The sequence below is a fragment of the Panthera pardus genome, unplaced genomic scaffold (assembly GCF_024362965.1).
Source record: "Panthera pardus isolate Hobbes unplaced genomic scaffold, ASM2436296v1 HiC_scaffold_13, whole genome shotgun sequence".
Lineage (NCBI taxonomy): Eukaryota > Metazoa > Chordata > Mammalia > Carnivora > Felidae > Panthera > Panthera pardus.
Genome location: NW_026526688.1, coordinates 121,843,223 through 121,863,163, shown reverse-complemented (window position 1 = coordinate 121,863,163; position 19,941 = coordinate 121,843,223). Strand labels below are relative to the sequence as shown.

General features: G+C 38.8%; 1 long non-coding RNA gene across 1 annotated transcript in view; it reads left to right on the top strand.

Moving 5' to 3' along the window:
- The window catches only part of LOC109246847 (uncharacterized), a 33,888-nt gene that overhangs the window by 2,483 nt on the left and 11,464 nt on the right, over positions 1-19,941 (top strand). The gene's annotated exons all lie outside the window — the stretch shown is intronic.

Sequence of the window (19,941 nt, the reverse complement as noted above, 5' to 3'; positions counted from 1 at the left end):
GTAGTAAAAATAACCAAAACTATAATAGTATGTTATTAGTAACACAGTATAAAAACATGTGAATTATAACAGCAATCATTTAAAATGTGAAAGGAACAGGGTGCCTGGGTAGCTCAGTCAGTTGAGCGTCTGACTCTTGATTTCGGCTCAGGTCATGATCCCAGAGTCATGGGACAGAGCCCCACATCAGGCTCCTTGCTGAGTGAGGAGCCTGATTAAGATTCTCCCTCTGCCCTTCTCCCCTGCTCACACTCTTTCTCTCTCTCTCTCTCTCTCTCTCAAATAAGAAAGAAAGAAAGAAAATATATGAAGGAAAGAAGTAGCAATGTGAAGTTTACTAATTTTATTGAAGTTAATTGCAATCAGTTTTTAAAAAGGTGTTATATATTTAAGATTTTATGTAAGCCTCATGGTGGCTACAAAGGAAAATCCTATAGTAATTACACAAAAGAACAAGATAAAGAAATAAAAACACACTCATACTAAAAGACATCAAAAAAACCCCAAAAAACAAAAAACAAGAAAAGATAGCAGGATAAGAAATGAGAAACAATGGATCTACAAAACAACCAGAAAACAACAAAATGGCAATAGTAAGTTCTTACCTATAGATAATTATTTTAAACATAAAAGGATTACATTCTCCAATTAAAAGACATAGAATGGCTGAGTGGATTAAAAAAAGGAAGATACAGGGGCGCCTGGGTGGCTCAGTCGGTTAAGCGGCCGACTTCGGCTCAGGTCATGATCTCGCGGTCCGTGAGTTCAAGCCCCGCGTCAGGCTCTGTACTGACAGCTCAGAGCCTGGAGCCTGTTTCAGATTCTGTGTCTCCCTCTCTCTGACCCTCCCCCATTCATGCTCTGTCTCTCTCTGTCTCAAAAATAAATAAACATTAAAAAAAAAAAAAAGGAAGATACAATAATATGCTGCTTATAAGAGACTCATTTTAGCCTCAAAGACACATATACACTGAGAGTGAAGGGATGGAAAAGACATTTTGAGCAAATAGTAATCCCCATAAAGCTGTACTTATTTCAGACAAAATAGACTTTAAATTGAAAAGGATAAAAGGAGACAAAGAAAATAATTATGTAATGATAAAGGGGCAATACATCAAGAAGAGACAACAATCATAAATATTTATGCACCCAATATGAAAGCACCTACATATATAAAGCAAAAATTAACAGAACTAAAAGGACAAATAAATTGCAATACAATAATAGTTAAGGACTTTACTGCTTCACCCTCACAAATGGAGAGATCATCTAGACAGAGAATCAATATGGAAACAGCGAATTTAAACAGCACTATAGACCAAATGGATCTTACAGATCTATACAGAATATTCTATCCAACAACAGCAGAATACACATTCTTCCCAAATGCACATGAAACATTTTCTAGGATAGACCATATGTTAGGCCACAAAACAAGTCTCAGCAAACTTAGGAAGATTGAAATCATACCAAGTATCTTCTCTGACCACCATGGCATAAAACCAGAAATCAACAAGAGGAAAACTGGAATATTCATGAACACATGGAAATTAAATGACAGTCTTCTGAACAACCAATGGAGCAAAGAAGAAACTCAAGAGGAAATAAAAATGTTTCTTTTTTAAAAAAATTTTTAAAAATGTTTTTATTTATTTTTGAAGGAGAGAGAGACAGAGCATGAGCCAGGGAGGAGCAGAGAGAGAGAGGGAGACATAGAATTTGAAGCAGGCTCCAGGCTCTGAGCTGCCAGCACAGAGCCTGATGTGGGGCTCGAACTCACAAACCGTGAGATCATGACCTGAGCCGAAGTCAGACGCTCAACCGACTGAGCCACCCAGGCGCCCCAAATGTTTCTTGAAATAAGTGAAAATGGAAACAAAACATACCGGAACTTGTGGCATGCAACAAAAACAATTCTAAGAGGGAAGTTCATAGCAATAAACACCTACATTAAGAAGCAAGAAGAATCCCAAATAAACAACCTAACTCTATATCTTAAGACACTAGAGAAAGAAAAACAAACTAAGCCCAAAGTTAGCAGAAAAAAAACAATAAAAATTAAAGCAGAAATAAATGAAATACAGAATAGAAAAAAATAGAAAAGATTAACCAAACTAAGAGTTGTTTCTTTGAAAGTATTTTTTTAATTGACAAACCCTGAGCTAGACTAACCAAGGGAAAAAGAGAAAGTTCCCAAGTCAACAAAACAAATTAAATAGGAAACATTACAACTAATTACGCAGAAATTCAACGGATCATAAGAGGCTACTATTAACAACTATATGCAACAAACTGAACAACCTTGAAAAATTCGTAGAAGTATACAACTTTCCAAGACTGAATCAGGAAGAAATAGAAAATCTGAATAACCCAATTATTAGCTGGAAGATCAAAGCAGTAATTAAAAATCACCCAATGAAGAAAAGCCCAAGACCAGACAGTTTTACTGGTGAATTTTAGCAAACATTTAAAGAAGAATTAACACCAATCTTTCTCAAATGCTTACAATAAATTAAGGAGGGAACACTCCCAAACTTATTTTACAAAGCCAGTATTATCCTGATACCAAAGTCAGAAAAGGATACTACTACAAAACAAAACTTCAGGACAATATCCTTGATGAATATGGTTGTAAAAATTCTCAATAAAATACTCCACACTGAATTGAACAGTACTTTAAAAGCATTATATACCACGATCAAGTGGGATTTATCCCTGGGATGCAAGAATGGTTCAACATATGCAAATCAATTACTATAATACATCATATTAATAGATTGGGTAAGATTGGGTGCCCACTCTCACCACTCCTATTCAACATAGTACTAGAAGTCCTAGCTAAAGCAATCAGGCAAGATAGGGAAATAAAAGGCATCAGAATTGGAAAATTGTCTCTATTTGAAGATGACATGATTTTATATATAGAAAATCTTAAAGACTCCACAAGAAAACTGCTAGATCTAATCAATAAATTTAGTGTAGTTGCAGGATACAAAATTAATATAAAAATCGGTAGTGTTTCTCTACACTAACAACAAATCTTCTGAAAAAGAAATAAAGAAATTAATTGCATTTACAATATAATCAGCACCAATAAAATGCCTAGGAATATATTTAACTAAAGAAGTGAAAGATCTCTACTCTGAAAACTATAAGATATTGATGAAATAAATTGAAGAAATGGAAAAGTACCCTATATTCATGGGTTGAAAGAATCAATACTATTAAAACATCAACACTACCAAAGCCATCTATAGATCCAGTGCAATTTATATTAAGATTTTAATGGCATTTTTTACACAAGTAGACAAACAATCCTGAAATGCATATGGAACCACAAAAAGACCTTGAAGAGCCAAAGCAATCCTGAGAAAGAAGACCAAAGCAGGAGGCATCATACTTCCTGATTTCAAGCTATACTATAAAAGCCACAGTCATCAAAACAGTATAGTACTAGCATAAAAACAGACAAATAGCCTACTGGAGCAGAACTGAGAGCCAGGAAGAAACCCAAGCATTTTTGGTCAACTAATATTTGGCAAAGGAGCCAAGAATAATCAATGGAGAAAAGACAGTCTTTTCAATAAATGGTGCTGGAATGATTGCATATTGTCATGTAAATGAATGAAACTGGACCCAGGTCTTACACCACTTACAAGAATTAACTGAAAATGGATTAAAGACTTAAATGTAAAACCTAAACTCCTAGGGGAAAAAAAATAGGAATAAAGCTCCTTGACATAGGTCTTGGTAATAATTTTTTGGATATGACACCTAAAGTACAAGCAACAAAATTAAAAATAAACACTTAAGACCACATTAAAAAACTTCTACATGGGAAAAGAAGCCATCAACAAAATGCAAAAACAACCTACAGAGTAGGAAAAAATATTTGCAAATTATATATCTGATAAGGGGTTAATTTCCAAAATATATAAAGAACTCATACAACCCAATAGCAAAAAAAAGCCAAGTAACCCAATTTAAAAATGGGCAAAGGATCTGAAGAGTCATTTCTCTAAGGAAGATATACAATAGCCCAACAAGGATATTCAAAGATGCTCATCACTAGTCGTTAGGAAATGCAAATTAAAACCATAAAGAGGTATCACCTCACGCCTATTAGAATAGCTATCATGAAAAAAAATAAATAAATGCTGGCAGGATGTGGAGAAAAGAGAACACTTGTACACCATTGGTGGGAAGGTAAATTGGTGCAGCCACTATGGAAACAAGATGAAGTATCCTGAAAAAATTAAAGATAGAACTATCATATGATCTAGCAATTCCACTTCTGGGAATATATCCAAAGAAAATGAAACTTGAAAAGCTATCTGCACCGCCATGTTTGTAGCAGTGTTATTTACAGTAGCCAGGACATAGGAACAACTTAATTGTCCATCAGTGGATGAATAAATTATGCAATGGAATATTACTCAGCCATTAAAAAAAACACAAGGAAATCCTACCACTTGTAATAACCTTGAAGGCATTGTGCTAAGGAAAATATATCAGAGAAAATAAATACCATGTGATCTCACTAACATACGGAATCTAAAACAAAACAAAACAAAAACAAAACAAAGTCAAAAACAAAAAATCAAACTCATAAAAAAGAGATTAGACTTGTGGTTGCTTGCCAGAGGGCGGGGAGTGGGGAGTGAAGAAGGTAGTCAAAAGGTAGAAACTTCTGGTTTTAAGATAAATAAGTGCTAGGGATGCAATGTACCACATGATGACTGTAGCTAACACTGCTGCATGATGTATAGGAAAGTTATTAAGAGAGTAAATCCTATGAGTTCTCATCACAAAAAGAATTTTTTCCTTTTTTCTTTTTTTCTTTCTTTTCTTTCTATTGTATCTATATGAAAAGATGAATATGTTAGCTGAATGTATAGTGGTGATAATTTCATACTACCTGTAAATCAAACTATCAGGCTGGACACCTTAAACTTATACAGTGATATATGTCAATTCTTTCTCAAAAACAAACAAACAAACCTGGAAAGGAAAAGAACTTGTTGAACTAATTAACTCATTTAAGAATGTTAATACTATCAAGTCACACCTAATACTGCAAAAGAAATCTAGTATTGAAATTTCTTTAAAACATCTCAATCAAATGACCGAGAGACCATCGTTATTTGATAGCTCAATATGTTAGCGCATTAGGGTTTGTGATAAGACAACTAAAGCGATTGAATCTGGTAATTACTGTACCATGGAGCTCTCATCTAGAGAGAATGACCATGAACATCTGAGAAAGTGTGTGTTAGTTTCTGAGGCTGAACTGAACTCCTTTCCTAAGTAGGGCAGTAGGAATGAGGCAGAAGAGCTGACTTATTTGTCTCATGTTGGTCTTCTTTCCCTCTCTGGCCTCCTGGGTGTAACAGATGCAAAAGAAAGGCTTTGCACAGTTATAGCTAAGCCAGGAGAACCATCCCCAGGGAGGGTTCAGTTAACCTTCATTAGTTGCTAACTATCTTTTGCAGGTTGTTTCTAAATTAAGTTCTGTAGATTAGTGGCTTTCAGTCTTTCCATGCACGAAGCAGACTGTTCTTGCTCCTGTGAGTAATCCCTAAGGAAGTCATAGCCACAATGATCCATGCGGGGGTGAAAGCTAAACTCAAGACCGGAGGGGTTTTTAGGGTAATAAGATTTTTTTTTATGTCATTTTCAGTTAGGAATGTAACATAATGATGCAGAATGCTAGCCAATTAAAATGCAGTTACTGTTCAAACAAGAGCCTTTACAGAATGACTTACAAAGAAAAGACAGTGTGTCTGTTTCATCTGACATTTGGCTATCAGCCACAAAGACCATGGGGGTAAATGGAGAACCTCCTTCCCTGGTTGTCTCAGATTTCACTCTATCTGGAAACATAAATGTCAGACCTCTTGTTCCAGGTGGAGTTTCTTTGATTCACAGCAGAATTTTATCTTGCCATGAATTGTAGTTCCATTGCCAAGGATGAAAAAGGATGTGAAATTGGACATGTTTTTGCTGAATTTGTTACAAGGCACCATAATTTTGAGGTCAGCCTTACTGGAAAGCAATCTGGAAATATGTATTCAAAGTTTCAAAATTGGCCTGTCCTTTAACCAAGAAACTGAACTTCTGGAAAATTAATCTAAAGAAACAGATAAAGATTTGTTTTAAATATGTACCTCCAAGAATATTTGTATGAGAACAATTTGTAGCCATGAAAAGTCAGAAATAACCTAAATGCTCAACAATAGAGGGTCGGTTAAGTCAACTTTGGTCCAGCCATATCCTTGAGTACTATTCAACTCTTCAGAGTGATGTCATACAAAAATTATGTATTGAAATAAAAAGATATTCTCTATATATTCTTTTAAAATTGTATCTTATGCCCATTTTTGTAAGAAAAACAAATGGCTAAAATGTGTTGAATATTTACTTTGCACTAACATTCATATGCATCTTCATATTTAATCCTAATGCAGTTCTATGAAGTAGATATTAACATTGCTACTACCTTCACTTTACAAATGATGAATGTTCTCAAGGTCACATGAGTAGTAAATGTCAGAGAGAGAGAGAGAGAGAGAGAGGAGGAGGGGGAGAGTAAGGACAGAGAGAGATTGGGAGGTATAGATTAGTATATTACATTGTAAAGGATCTGCTCCAAGATGTCAAAAGCTGTTATCTATGATTATATGGGATTATGAATATTGTTGTTTCCTTCTTTTTGTGCATGTATTCTGGGGTTTTTTTCCTATAATGAGACTGAGTTGGTTTCATAATTAGAATTGCTTAGTCTATCGAACATCTTTTCTTTTCCTTGATCCTTTTCAAGATAGCCTCATATGTATGGGAGAGAGCACTGGCTCCTGTGACTTCTTGGTTACAGGGCTGGTGGAGAGGGCAAGAATTCATGAAGAATCCTCTAGATCTTGCCAAGCTCTGTTGCAGAGTGGCTGGTCCCAGCTGCTCCTTGGACTGGTGAATAGAGAGATAAAATGAGTCCAATTTGACTTGTGGATAAATCAGATAAGTGGATAAATATCCACTACTAATGACTACATGGTCTTTGGTCATTGGGTTGTCCATTCTCAGAGACCTCCTTTTCCCAACACCAGACTTTGCTCACCAATGATGCTCTAAGAAACACTATGCTCCTCTAAGTCAGCACCTGGGCACATTTGCACCCATGAAAATTCTGTGTAAACTGAGGCTTTACCTCTTTTTTTAATTGTGTTAAGAACAGATAACATGGGGTGCGTGGCTGGCTCATTCAGTAGAGCATTTTGATCTCTAGGTTGTACGTTTGAGCCCCATGTTTGGTGTAGGGATTACTTAAAAAAAATCTTAAAAAAAAAAAAATATATATATATGTTTAATAACAGAGAACATGAGATCTATCCTTTTAGCAAATTTTTAAGTGTACAATATGGCATTGTTAACTGTAAACCCAGTGCTATACAGCAGATATCTAGAACTTACTCATCTTGCATAACTGAAATTTTATACTTTATATAAAGTTTTATATGGACAGTAACTCTCCATCCCCCGCCAAGCCCTTCTACTTTCTGCTCCTATGAGTTTGACTATTTTACCTTATTATTTTTTTAATTTCTTAACATTTATCCATTTTTTTCAATATATGAAATTTATTGTCAAATTGGTTTCCATACAATTGGTTTCCATACAAATTGGTTTCCAGTGCTCATCCCAAAAGGTGCCCTCCTCAATACCCATCACCCACCCTCCCCTCCCTCCCACCCCCCATCAACCCTCAGTTTGTTCTCAGTTTTTAAGAGTCTCTCTTATGCTTTGGCTCTCTCCCACTCTAACCTCTTTTTTTTTTCCTTCCCCTCCCCCATGGGTTTCTGTTAAGTTTCTAAGGATCCACATAAGAGTGAAAACATATGGTATCTGTCTTACTCTGCATGGCTTATTTCACTTTTGAGAGACAGAGTGTGAGTGAGGGAGGCAGGAAAGAGAGGGAGACACAGAATCTGAAGAGGATCTAGACTGTGAGCTGTCTGAACAGAGCCTGATGTGGGGCTCGAACTCACAAACCATGAGATCATGACCTGAGCTGAAGTGGGATGTTTAACTGACTGAGCCACCCAGGCGCCCCTAAAGGTATAATCTCTCAAGCTCACTCCTGCTGGTACCTCTCCACTATCTCTCTGAATCTTCCTGGAAGACATCACAAATCTGGCTTCTCTTAGCACCTTGTACCCTTTCTCCAGCATGCTCAGGCGAGTAGGATTCCTCCAGGTGGTTCCTTCCCTGTCACCATCTGCATCTCCCTTCTTCTCTTACAGCCCATCCCCAGATGAACGAAATCTTTCCTTTATTCTTTTTTCTGTCAGATCAGCACTTTCCTTTCATAAATCTTTATGAAGAGGTGCACCAGGCCTGATTCACGATATGCTAAAGGTGAGGACGTTGGAATGTTACAATTTTCTCTTTCTAAAATGACTACCTTCCAGAATTGTTATTGCAAAATTATGTTTAGGCGCCAGAAGAGGAATATTAACTCTTTATCTCTCTTGATATTCCTTCTGCAACAATTTGAAAACCTCCCTAATGAATCAGTCAGAGGTATCAAATGAGTTTCTTCAGAAGATATAGTTCAAGAAAATTCAAAGACCTAATATTTATATTTCCCTAGTACATTGTTACAGAAAAGATTGAAATCTGGCATAACGATTATATAATTAGGGAACAGGACAAGTTATGTGGGCTTCCGGAGTTACAGAAAACATCTCAGTTAGTGAGGGTTTGAGAAAAATGATCAGATGCTTTGTCTTTCTATAAACATCTGGAAAAAATATTCTGAGAACACTCTCTGAGAATGCTAGGTAGTGGTGTTCAATGAAGGAGAGTTGGAACAGAAAGGCAAATTTGAAAATAGTCGTAAAAAAGTACTAAATGAAACACGTAGGATACTTTGAAAGAAAAGTCAAGAAGCCAACTCAGAAGTTAAGGAACTGAAAGAGATGATAGTAGAGAACCATATGCAACTACTTGCAACAAAAGTTGTCAAGTACAAGGAGCTTGATCTTTGAGGTCAAACAGAACACGAATCAAATGCAGCTTTGCTAGTTACTGACTATGTGACAACCAGAAGTGATCAATCCTGTCTCTTGCCAACCATTTATTCATCTAAAAGATGGGGCCCCTGGGTGGCTCAGTTGGTTAAGTGCCCAACTCCTGATTTCAGCTCATGTCATGTTCTCATGGTTGTGAGATTGAGCCCTGCATCAGACTCCATGATGATCATGCAGCCTGTGTAAGATTCTCTCCCTCTCTTCCTCTGCACTTCCCATGCTTACGCTCTCTCTCTCTCTCTCAAAATACAAGACTTCCTAAAGAAAAGAAAAAATAAAAGATAGAGATGATAATATCTAACTCATTGAATTATACAGAGAATAAAAATCAGATAATGAGTAAATGACATATGTAAGTTCTTCAAAGTAATGTGGGGCATATAATACCTGTTCAGTAAGACTGGCTAAACACATATCATCATCATCATCATCATCATCATCGTCATCATCACTATCACTATCATTAGAAAAGGCACAGAATATCTGAAAAACAACTAGAAAAAAAGGTTATGGTCCAGGCTTAGGAGAAGCCATGTGAGATCATCGCAAGAATGATGAGTGAGAGCCACAAAAGAAGATAGGAGATAAGCCAGACACTTAAGAAACTCCAAGAGAAAGCACAAGGAAAATGGGGATATATATGATTTCCTTATGGATATGGAACCAGATGTGGCAGTAAATCCAGAGTCTATACAACTGAGTTTAAAAAGGTCATCTTGCTTCCTCTGCTGAGTCACACAACTCTGAAACAAGAGAGGAAGAAGAGGAAGAAGAGGGGAAAAACAGCACCCACTATAGTTGGATTTTACACTGATCACGATAAGAGCCATGAAATCCTAAATGCATCCTCCGCACATGTGGCTTCAATATCCAGAACATGAAGCCCTCTCTGAACACAGGATATGTTGCAACCTGGATGTTCTCCTGGAGCTTCGACACAGGGCCTCTTCCTCCCATCCTGGTCTTCATTTCTTTGTCTGCCTGTGCAAGAGAGTTTTAACTATTGCAAAACCTTTACGAATTGCTACGCCTGGTGCTGTGCTAGGGACATGGCTTCTGACACTCACGGGAGCAAGATGGCCTAATGTTTGGGACTGGCATGCCAAGAAAAGGGAAGGGTGCCACAGTGAGGCTTAATCTGTGAGAGCCCCCCTTCAGGCACAGTACCTAGGAGAGGTGTTCAATATTTGCCCTTTGTTTAAATCTGCTATTTTTTGATGTTTCACTGCACTTCTTCAAATTTGTGGAGCCTTGTTTCTAGCCTACAGTGTGGCAGGTCCAGGACCCCACAATGAATATGCTGACGAATTACTGCCTTCTTCCTTGGGCTCTCTTGTCTCGGAGCCTGGCATAACTATGTGACCAATTAGCAGGTGCGTCTGCTGTCTGGTTTGTTGTCTACTTCTCCACCAGGCAGGAAAGCTTTATTTGGGAACATTCTATCCTTGCATGAATAATTTTGCTTACCTCTGCCAACAGCCCAATATATATGTCTGTTCCCACACTGCATATAGGTCCACAGCTGAGCTGCTATAATTATGATTGGGAATTATTTTTGATCTAAACTAATATTACTATTTGCCTACAATGTATTTTTAGGAGAGGGGAGCTGAAATGTCTCGTCTTCATTAATGCAAACCTGTATGTAAAGAGGAGATACAGAAAAAAGCAATTTGCACATTCAGAGAACTTGGAAATGAAAGTTTGCATTATTTATACTATAAGAATGCTTTTCTCCCACAATAGAACTCCAGAAATCCTTTATTCAAATCACTTACTGTGATATAAATATTGCGGATAAAAGTACTAGCCTTTGGCTTTTTCTATCCTCCAATTCTCAAAGCTATGTGTTCATTTAATTAATGCTTCATGCCTCAAATCACATTTATTAGCATATGAAAACACAAGTCAGGTTCAAATCCCCAAACACTTCTGAAACTCAAACACAATCATGAAATCCGAAGTCAGTTCAATTTATTAGTGATCAGTATTTGTTAAGAAATTGCTAGTCTCGTTCCATTCCATTCAGTTCAACAAATAGAATGTATCATGCCAGGCAGAGGGGAAACAAAGGTGTCCTCAAAGACTTGAAGGTCTCCTGGGGAGACTGGAGCATGAACGGATCATTTCAACCCGAAGGTTAAGTGCTCTCATTGGCCTTTGCACAAGTTGCTATGGAAACATGGAGAGGGAACATTTTACCAGTCGGCCATTTGGAGAAGATCTGGACAAAATGTCCACCAGAACTAAGATGTGAAAGTTGTATATGAATTGATCAGGCCAGTGGGGACGATGGGCATGTGCATTCCAGCAAAGGAATTTACCCTTATATGTGAAGTGTGAGTGAGGAAATGACAGTAGGTCAGGTCAGAGTTTTAGGTGAACCATAACACATTCCTAGAGTCAACCATTTTGACCTACAGAAATGGCAATTTCGTATGGTTCCTCCTATCAGTAAGGGTCAGTTACAGACAACTTTGTATTAATTCCAGGTTGAACAACATGTACTTTATCTTGCATGGGGTAGAAACTAATGAATTTTAATGAGGTGAGTTTCTGTCTAAAGTACAGATCTGTGTCACAGATGAGGTGACTTGTCTGTGGGTGGCCCAAGCCAGGTTACTCCTCAAGTCGTTTCTTCCTCTCAGTTTTTCTCATCAGGTAATAGCCCAGATGAGAGCTAGTGGAGGCCTGAACTAAGACCGAGGTACTAATGCATAGAACAATTGGAAAAGGTAATCACAAGATAAAATCTGTCAGGTTTTCAGTGGAGTAGAAGAGAGAGAAGAAAGGTTCAGGTTTCTGGTTTGTGTCACCAGAGGGAATGTGGAGCCATTAACTCAAATGAAGAAAGAAAAGGAGCCGGACTGGGGTGAACATAATGAGTTACATTTTGGATGCATAGATTAGGAGGTGCCTGTGGAACATTCCAACAGAGATAGTTATCTGGAAGGAAAGTGAATATAGGAGGCTAATCCAGGAGGACTCTGAACTGGAACGAGAAATCTGGGGACCATCAGATCATCAGCAGGGTGGGAACGGGAGGGCCAAAGCATAAGAGCAGCTGACACTACTTAGAGGCACACAATTGTCAAGGGAACTTTAGAGAGCTGATGTTTTCTTTACATGCTTTTCAGCTGAAGAAGCTTTAGAAATAATCTTATTTGTGGGGTGCCTGGGTGGCTCAGTCGGGTGAGCATCCAACTTTCAGCTCAGGTCACGGTCTCACAGTTCGCAAGTTCGAGCCCATGTTGGGCTCTGTGCTGACAGCTCAGAGCCTGGAACTTGCTTTGGATTCTGCGTCTCCCTCTCTCTTTGCCCCTCCCCTGCTTGTGTTCTGTCTCTGTCTCAAAAGTAAACATTAAAAAAAATCTTATTTGTAAATATGAAAGAGTTGCCCCAGTTGAAATGGGGGCAAGAGTCACAGAGCCCCGCTTGCTCAGACTCCCTCCTCCTCCTCCTTCTCTTAAGACAGCCCCCCAGAGATCTCTGAGGAACACTTGGGAAGTGATTGATCTGGATCAGGGGTCAGAAAACCAAGTCTCACGGGCCACATGCCTACTTTTGTAAATCAAGCTATATTGGAACACAGCTACACACATCCTATTTCTTATTGTCTGACTGCATTCATGCTTTGGTAGCAGAGTTGAGTTGTGGCAGGGACTGTGTCGACCACCAGAGCCTAAAATATTTACTATCTGGCCCTTTACAGAAAAAAGTTTACTGACCCCTGATCTAGACTAAACCCTTTAGTTCACAAATGAGAAAGTGGAAGTCCAGAGAATTTAAAAACATCTGACAAGCTGTTCAGGCTAGAACCCATCTTGGGATCAAAGCTCCCACTGTCCTAATTAAAAAAAAAAAAAAAAAGGCAGAATTAGCAATTAACATGCCAAACAATGAACTGGATGCATTGCCCACCCACAATAATTCTCGTAAGAACAGCAAACGAATAGCTCTTTTACTGAACTTCCTTTCACCATCCAGCAAAATACAGTTTTTAGTATTTCTTTGTTGCTATTATCTTAGAAATGAACTCCCTTTGTCTACATTACTGATTATTCTACTACTACTTTTTCTTGCCTAATTCGATGAACTTAATTCTTCCCTAATTTAACATTTTATGTTAAAACGTGAAGTAGGGTATCCTCTTTCCTCCAGTAAGGAGCACGGATTGAGATGTTAGTTCTCCAAGGTGGAGCCAGTATGGTGGTTCACAGAGGTGTAACACCTGCTGTTCCAGGTCACACTGCACACAACCTCATTACACCGCCCCCTGCCACGTGTAGCTCCTTCCCCTTCGTTACATCTCACTCCTTTTACACATCACTCCCATCAGCAGATGCCATGTAAGTGGGACCAGAAACGAGCTGGCGCAGAAAGGTGCCCGGAGCTGCAGAAGTGGACAGGTGGACGTGAGGTGGGAGGGGCAGGGAGGGATGCACAGGGACCAGTCGTTCCAGCAGGTGCACGCGCCATAGTCCTGCCTCTGGGTCCTCCCCCTCGCTGGAGTCCAGCTCCCACACTTGGGCAGAGAGGAGAAACACAAGGCAGGAGGCACACATTGCAGAGTTCTAAATGTAGTTCAGACAGCACCAACTGGGAAGGGAAATTTTTCCCACGGCTCTCCAGAAGGATTTTCATGTAGTCAGAGGTCTGGCGGTGAAGAGAGTTGATCTCGGTTCATCTGCTGATGACAAAGCAGTATTGAAGAGCCTCCATTTTCTCCAATCCATATCCTGTTTTTCTAGAGTGATAAAATGAATATAGAGGCATGAATAATAAACACTTATTTGTCATGTTTCTTTTAAGAACGACAAGGGAGAAGTGATCAGCCACTAATGAAAAGGAAGAGGTTATTTTTATAGATAAAAAGAACTACAGTGTTTAAGAATATCAGAATAAAGTTCCCGCTGTGTTTAGTTAAGACTTTGTCTGGACACATGAGGTGGGGAAGAGAAGTGTGAAGGAGGAGCATCGAATAAAGGAGGCCTTTGTAAGAAAATGAGACAGTTAACTCTTTTATTTACAAGCTTACCAACCCTCTTAACATACTCCACTGGTTTTGTAACTCATCAGTTCCATTTCTTATTGTTAGCCATGTTGATTTCTAGTAAAATGAAGAAAAGCATATGGGGATAAATTCTTATCTTGAGGGTGGATATTTTAGTATCATGCATTTATTTTTCAAATATTTATATAGTTGCTCACTATTTTACTAGTTTCATAAATATTAACTCTTTCTTGAATAGTTATGGAGTACATCAGGGAAAGAACTGAACACTAAGTTATAAAAGTTGGTAGAGGGAAAAAAAAAGGAAAATATTATTAGAAGCAAGATTCAGGGGAAACAATGCAAACAGTATGTTGACAACTGGTATTTTATCTTACTCTACCTTGCTTCTACAGAACATGTCCTCTCCTGAACATTTTGTTGCTTCACTTAGAGTGTTTCTGTGAGAAAAAGAATCTCATACCTAAAGGCTCAGCTGCAAGGGTGCTTTTATCTCCCCAAGGGGACGCTCACATTAGTGACCGATTTTCATCACTGCTGGGATTTACAAGAAAAAAAATTGCCTGAATTTATATAATGCTTTTGAAGTTATACTATGCACATCGTTTTACACATTTATATGAAAAAATGTATTTAAATATGTAAATTGGAATACCAAAAATTATTTAACTACAGTATTTGTATACTTCCAGTTACCAAGAATTTTTTATGAGTATATGACAGCCATTTTCTATAACTGCAATCTCCTCATGTTTTCATTATTTTCCTTTCAACTGTTAGAATCTTCTTTTTTAAGAACGTGTCCCGTCTGTCTAATTGGCTCTTCTTCTGGATCTTTACATGTCTCTGACGTACACATTTCCACTGGATCAATATGCAAGTTTGTGAGCTTCCTTTCCTCCTTCAATTAGCCCATACCTAACCAATTTTTATTCAGAGAATTCAAAGACCCAGCATTATTATTGTCTTTCCTCCAGCCTCCTCCATCTTTGGTCAGAAGGTCGCTATTGGCCCTGACTGCTTCATTGTCTATAGCCAGCAGGGGGCTCTGTGAATTTTCCATGCGTTACTCCCATGTGTTACTGCTGTCTGAGCCCATTGATTCCCTGAGCTCATGCTTCATCCTCAGTCCACTCCTTTCTAAAGATCTTCTTTATTTCTTTATATTATATGAAACAGCTGTGTCAATTTCATTTCGTCCTTTCATCTCACATCTCACATCTCACTTGTGTGTTGAACTTCTAGTTCACACATCTCACTTGTGTGTTGAACTTCTAGTATGTGCTAGGCACAGGTGCATCATCTCTACACATCCAATGATGAACAAAACAGACATCATCCCAGTTCTCATGGAGCAATAATAAAGTAAACAAATATTGCTTCAATTGTTGGAAGTGACAGGAAGGAAATAAACAAAGATCACTGAGGAGAATAAAAGAACTAGGACTTAGGACGCCTGGTGGTTCAGTCTGTTGAGAGGCTTCGGCTGAGACTTCAGCTCAGGTCATGATCTTGAGGTTTTTGAGTTCGAGCCCCTCATCAGTCTTGCTGCTGTCGGTGCAGAGCCTGCTTCGGATCCTCTGTCCCCCTCTCTCTACCCCTTCCCTGCTTGTGCTCTCTCAAAAATAAATAAACATTAAAAAAAAAAAAAGAGCTAGGACCACTTACGATGGTCAAGAAAGGCTTCTCTAGTGAAGTGTCACCATAGTATCCTTTTACAGAGGGGCTTTTCTCTGTTAGCAAAACTAGATTAACACACACTTCCTACAACTTTTTTGAGAACTGGGAAAACTTGTTTTTTTTTTTTCTTTTGTTGTCACCTCTTGTCTTAGAAATAAAAGAGCTCTATCTTTTGGTGGCCTGTGCATGGGAACATACACCATACTGTTTTCTACCTCAGAGTCAAAATAAGATCCCCTCCATAGATTGCCGTCCTGGTGGCCCAGCCAAACTTGGCCAACGGGAAAGAGGCTTGGCATCAGGGACCACGTGACTAATTTTATCCTGTTTTCTGAAGACTTTTTGATCCGGTCCCTTCCCTCCCCAAGATATTTTTTCCACATTTTAACTTTTATTCTGTTTATCTCCTGTTGTCCTCATCCCCTCTGAATGACAAATCAAGACTCTCTAAACCATCCTTCACTCTTACATCTCTAACAGATTGAAGCGCCTTTATTTTCTGAACTCCTAGCTTTGGGGAGGCAGTCCAGCACAGCACATAAATACCCAGCAACGGAAGAGACCCACAATACTTGAACACCAACCTTACCACTTTCTAGTAGTGAGATCTGGTGCATGTGATGAACTTCTAGATTTCATTTTCCTTACAGGTAGGGTGAAGGACAATACATCTATATTAACTTCCTAGTTCCATGTACTGAATTACCATAAACTTAGTAGCTTGAAACAACACACACTATTGTCCGTAGCTTCTGTGGGTCAGGAGTCCAAGTACAGCTTAGCCAGGTCCTCAGTCCAGGGGGTCACCAGGCCACAGTCAAGCCATCAGCTAAGCTGTATTTTCATCTGGAGGCTCAGCTGGGGAAGAATCTGCTTCTAAACATCCTTAGTTTGTTGAAAGAATTAATTTTCTTGCAGGATCAGGACTGAGGACCCCAGCTTCTTCTTGGCTGTTGGCTGGGGGCTGCCCTCGGGTACAAGAGGTCATGTGAAGTTCCTTGACACATAGCTTCTCCAGTGTGGCCACTTATTTCTTTAAGCTTGAAAGTAGAGTTTCTAGTTCCAGTGTGCCAAATGGGAGTCTTAAATAATGCAACATAATCACCTGGCCTTTGCCACATATCGTAACCTAATCAGGGGATTGGTTGGTGACATACCATCACTTCTGCCATATTCTATTGTTAGAACTCTGTCTACCCCAGTGTCAATCATAGGGCTGCTTAAATAAGTACATTAAATAAAATTACACATGCGTTCAGTGTTTTACAGGTCCTAAGTGTAAGCAGGTTCTAAATCCTCAACAATTAGCTATTGCTGCACTGCTTCTTTGTTGTACTTTTTAAAATCTACTGCCGGAGGGATGTCAGTTTTTTAAGTTATAACTGAGCACTGGTCACATCTTCTAATCACCATTTAACCTTCACAAGCTTGTCTTTTAAATAATTTTTCTGAGACCCTCATTTCTTCTCTTTTTGCTGGTCATTGGATTGGCATTCCCACCTGCTGAGGACAAGGATGAATGAAGATCATATTATCAACATCTTCTCTAGCACATTATGCCGTGGATGATCTTAAGGAGAGAATTACATTCGCCTGATCAGCTTTTTTCTATAGTCCTGAACATAATAAATATTTTCCCACACTCCTCCTTTGGCACATTTGTTATTTCTCTGCTGCTTTTTTGTACCTCTGCACCATCAGTGCTGTGCCCTGTGCAATCTTTGGCAGCTTTGCAGAACGTTTACTTCAAAACCTCTTAGAACAGTGTGTAAAATGTTAGCAGCTTCCAGTGTCTAATTTCACTTTGCTTAAATGAAATTGACTGCCCCTGTCCTTATATGATTGAGCTGGGTCATGTCTGTACCCAAGGCTCTTGGCATCCCATGGGATCCTAGGCCTTGTGTGAAAGGGGACCTAAAAGTTCACTGTCCAAGAGGCAAATAAAATCTAAGGTTGAAAGGGATGCTGTAGTTACTGTTTGAATTTGTCAGAATCTGGCTTTAAAAGTGGTGCAGTACCGGAAAGGAAGGTCTAACCTTAAGGAGAGATTAAAAAGAGAGACAGACAGACAGACAGAGAGAGAAGAAGGAGGAGGAGCAGGAGGAGGAGGACAAGGAGGAGGAGAAGCACCCTAAGAAGGGACCATGATATCTACATAGTAACCAGACTGAGATTAGAGACGGAATCTTACTGTCTAGTGCTCCTGCTAAAATCAAGTGGACTGAGAGACCCAAAAGGGAATTGAAGCAAAAAGAAGAAGAACTCCTCTGTGCTTTGGCATTGATGCACATAGACCCGGGGGTAGAAACGGTGGCTGGTCAGGCAGGTGGGCCAGGAGGATAGTGAACTGGAGGGCAAAAGTATCATACCATATAAGATGATTCTTGCATCTTTAGCCTCAGCCATATCCAGTCACTTGTAGAGTGACTGTTTTTGCAAGCTGGCACATTGGCATGACCCATCCAATTTATTAGCCACTGGTTCAGCAAATGTGATTCTGAAGACTGGGGTTATCCTGGTGGCCCTGTTGCCTGGCCTGTGAGTACCATTTACAGCATTTTCCTGTGTTGACCATGGCTGACTCAGGCCATCTTCAGGTGTCAACTATTATGACACTAGCTGCTTTCATTCTTGACCATTGATTAAAATCCAACCTGTGTTATTTCCCTTCTCTCTTTACTTTTCCTGCTTCCAAAGCAGTCCCTTGAAAAGGAAACTCCACTTTCAAAATTTTAGCTATGTAAAAAATATACATACACACAAAAATATGACAACATGTTAACACATGTAGTAGTTTTCTTTGGCTGTTGTAACAAGTTACCACACACAGTGACTTGAAAATACACATTCATCATCTTACAGTTCCATAGTTCAGAAGTCCAAAATGAGTCTCACTGGGCTAAAACCAAGATGTCAGAAGCTGTGTTCTTTTCTGGAGGCTTCAGAGTAGAATGCATTTCCTTGCCCTTCCCAGCTTCTAGAGACCACCAGTGGCCCTTGGCTTATAGACCCTTCCTCCATCTTCAAAGACAGCACATGAGGCCAGGGTCTTCTCCTACTGCCAGCCATCTCTCTGGTTTTGTCTTTAGACTTTCTCTTCTACTTTAAGGAACTTTATGATTACATTGGGCCTATAAGAATAAATGATAAGACTCTTCCTACCTCCAAGCCAGTTGATTAGCAAACTTAATTCCATCTGCACCTTTAATTCCCCTTTGCCATGTAATCTGACATAGTCACAGGTTCCAGGACTGGGATGCAGACATCTGTGGGGGCCATTAGTGTGCCTACCATACTAGGATTAGGGGTGATTTTGTTGTTGCTATTTTTATTTCACCTTATGTGTATTTTTAAATTTCTATATAATAGACATGGATTACTTACATACATTTTTAAAAATCACTTCAAAAAATGATACAACTTTCTTATCCAAAATTTCCCCGTCAGTGTCCCTCCCCTAATGCCACCATGACCACTACCACTTAAGGACAAAATAAATCACTGAAATTTTCCATAGGAGACTACTCTTTCTTGACTATTTGCCTTTTTTTTTCTTAACAGCTCTATTATATTTCCACAGTTATCTTTGACTTGCTGTTTAGTTTTTTTTTTTTTTTTTTACTTCTGTGGTTGGGACTGGAGAAAATATTTGTTTTTAGAACTTTCTCCATCAGAGTCACCATTGCCTCTTTTACCTGAGAGAATTTTGACATATTTATAACATATACCGCCAGTCTCTGATATTTAGAAAATTCAATCAGCATTTTCTCCATGGATCTTGCCTCATATAATAATAAAAGCTTACATTTATGTAGTACTTATGATGTTCCAGGCACTGTTCTAAGCACTTTACATATATTAAGCTAACTCACTTACTGTACACAACCATTTACTGAGATAGCTACTATCCTTATAACTATTTTATTTTTTTAATGTTTATTTATTGACTTATTTATTTGGAGAGCACAAGTAGGGGAGGGGCAGAGAGAGAAGGAGAGTAAGAATGCCAAGCAGGCTCTATGCTGTCAGCATGGAGCCCAATGTGGGACTCAATCTCATAACCATGAGATCGTGACCTAAAGTGAAATCAAGAGTAGGATGCTTAACCAGCTGAGCCACCCAGGTGCCCCCTTATTACCATTGTAAAGGTGGAAATAAGGT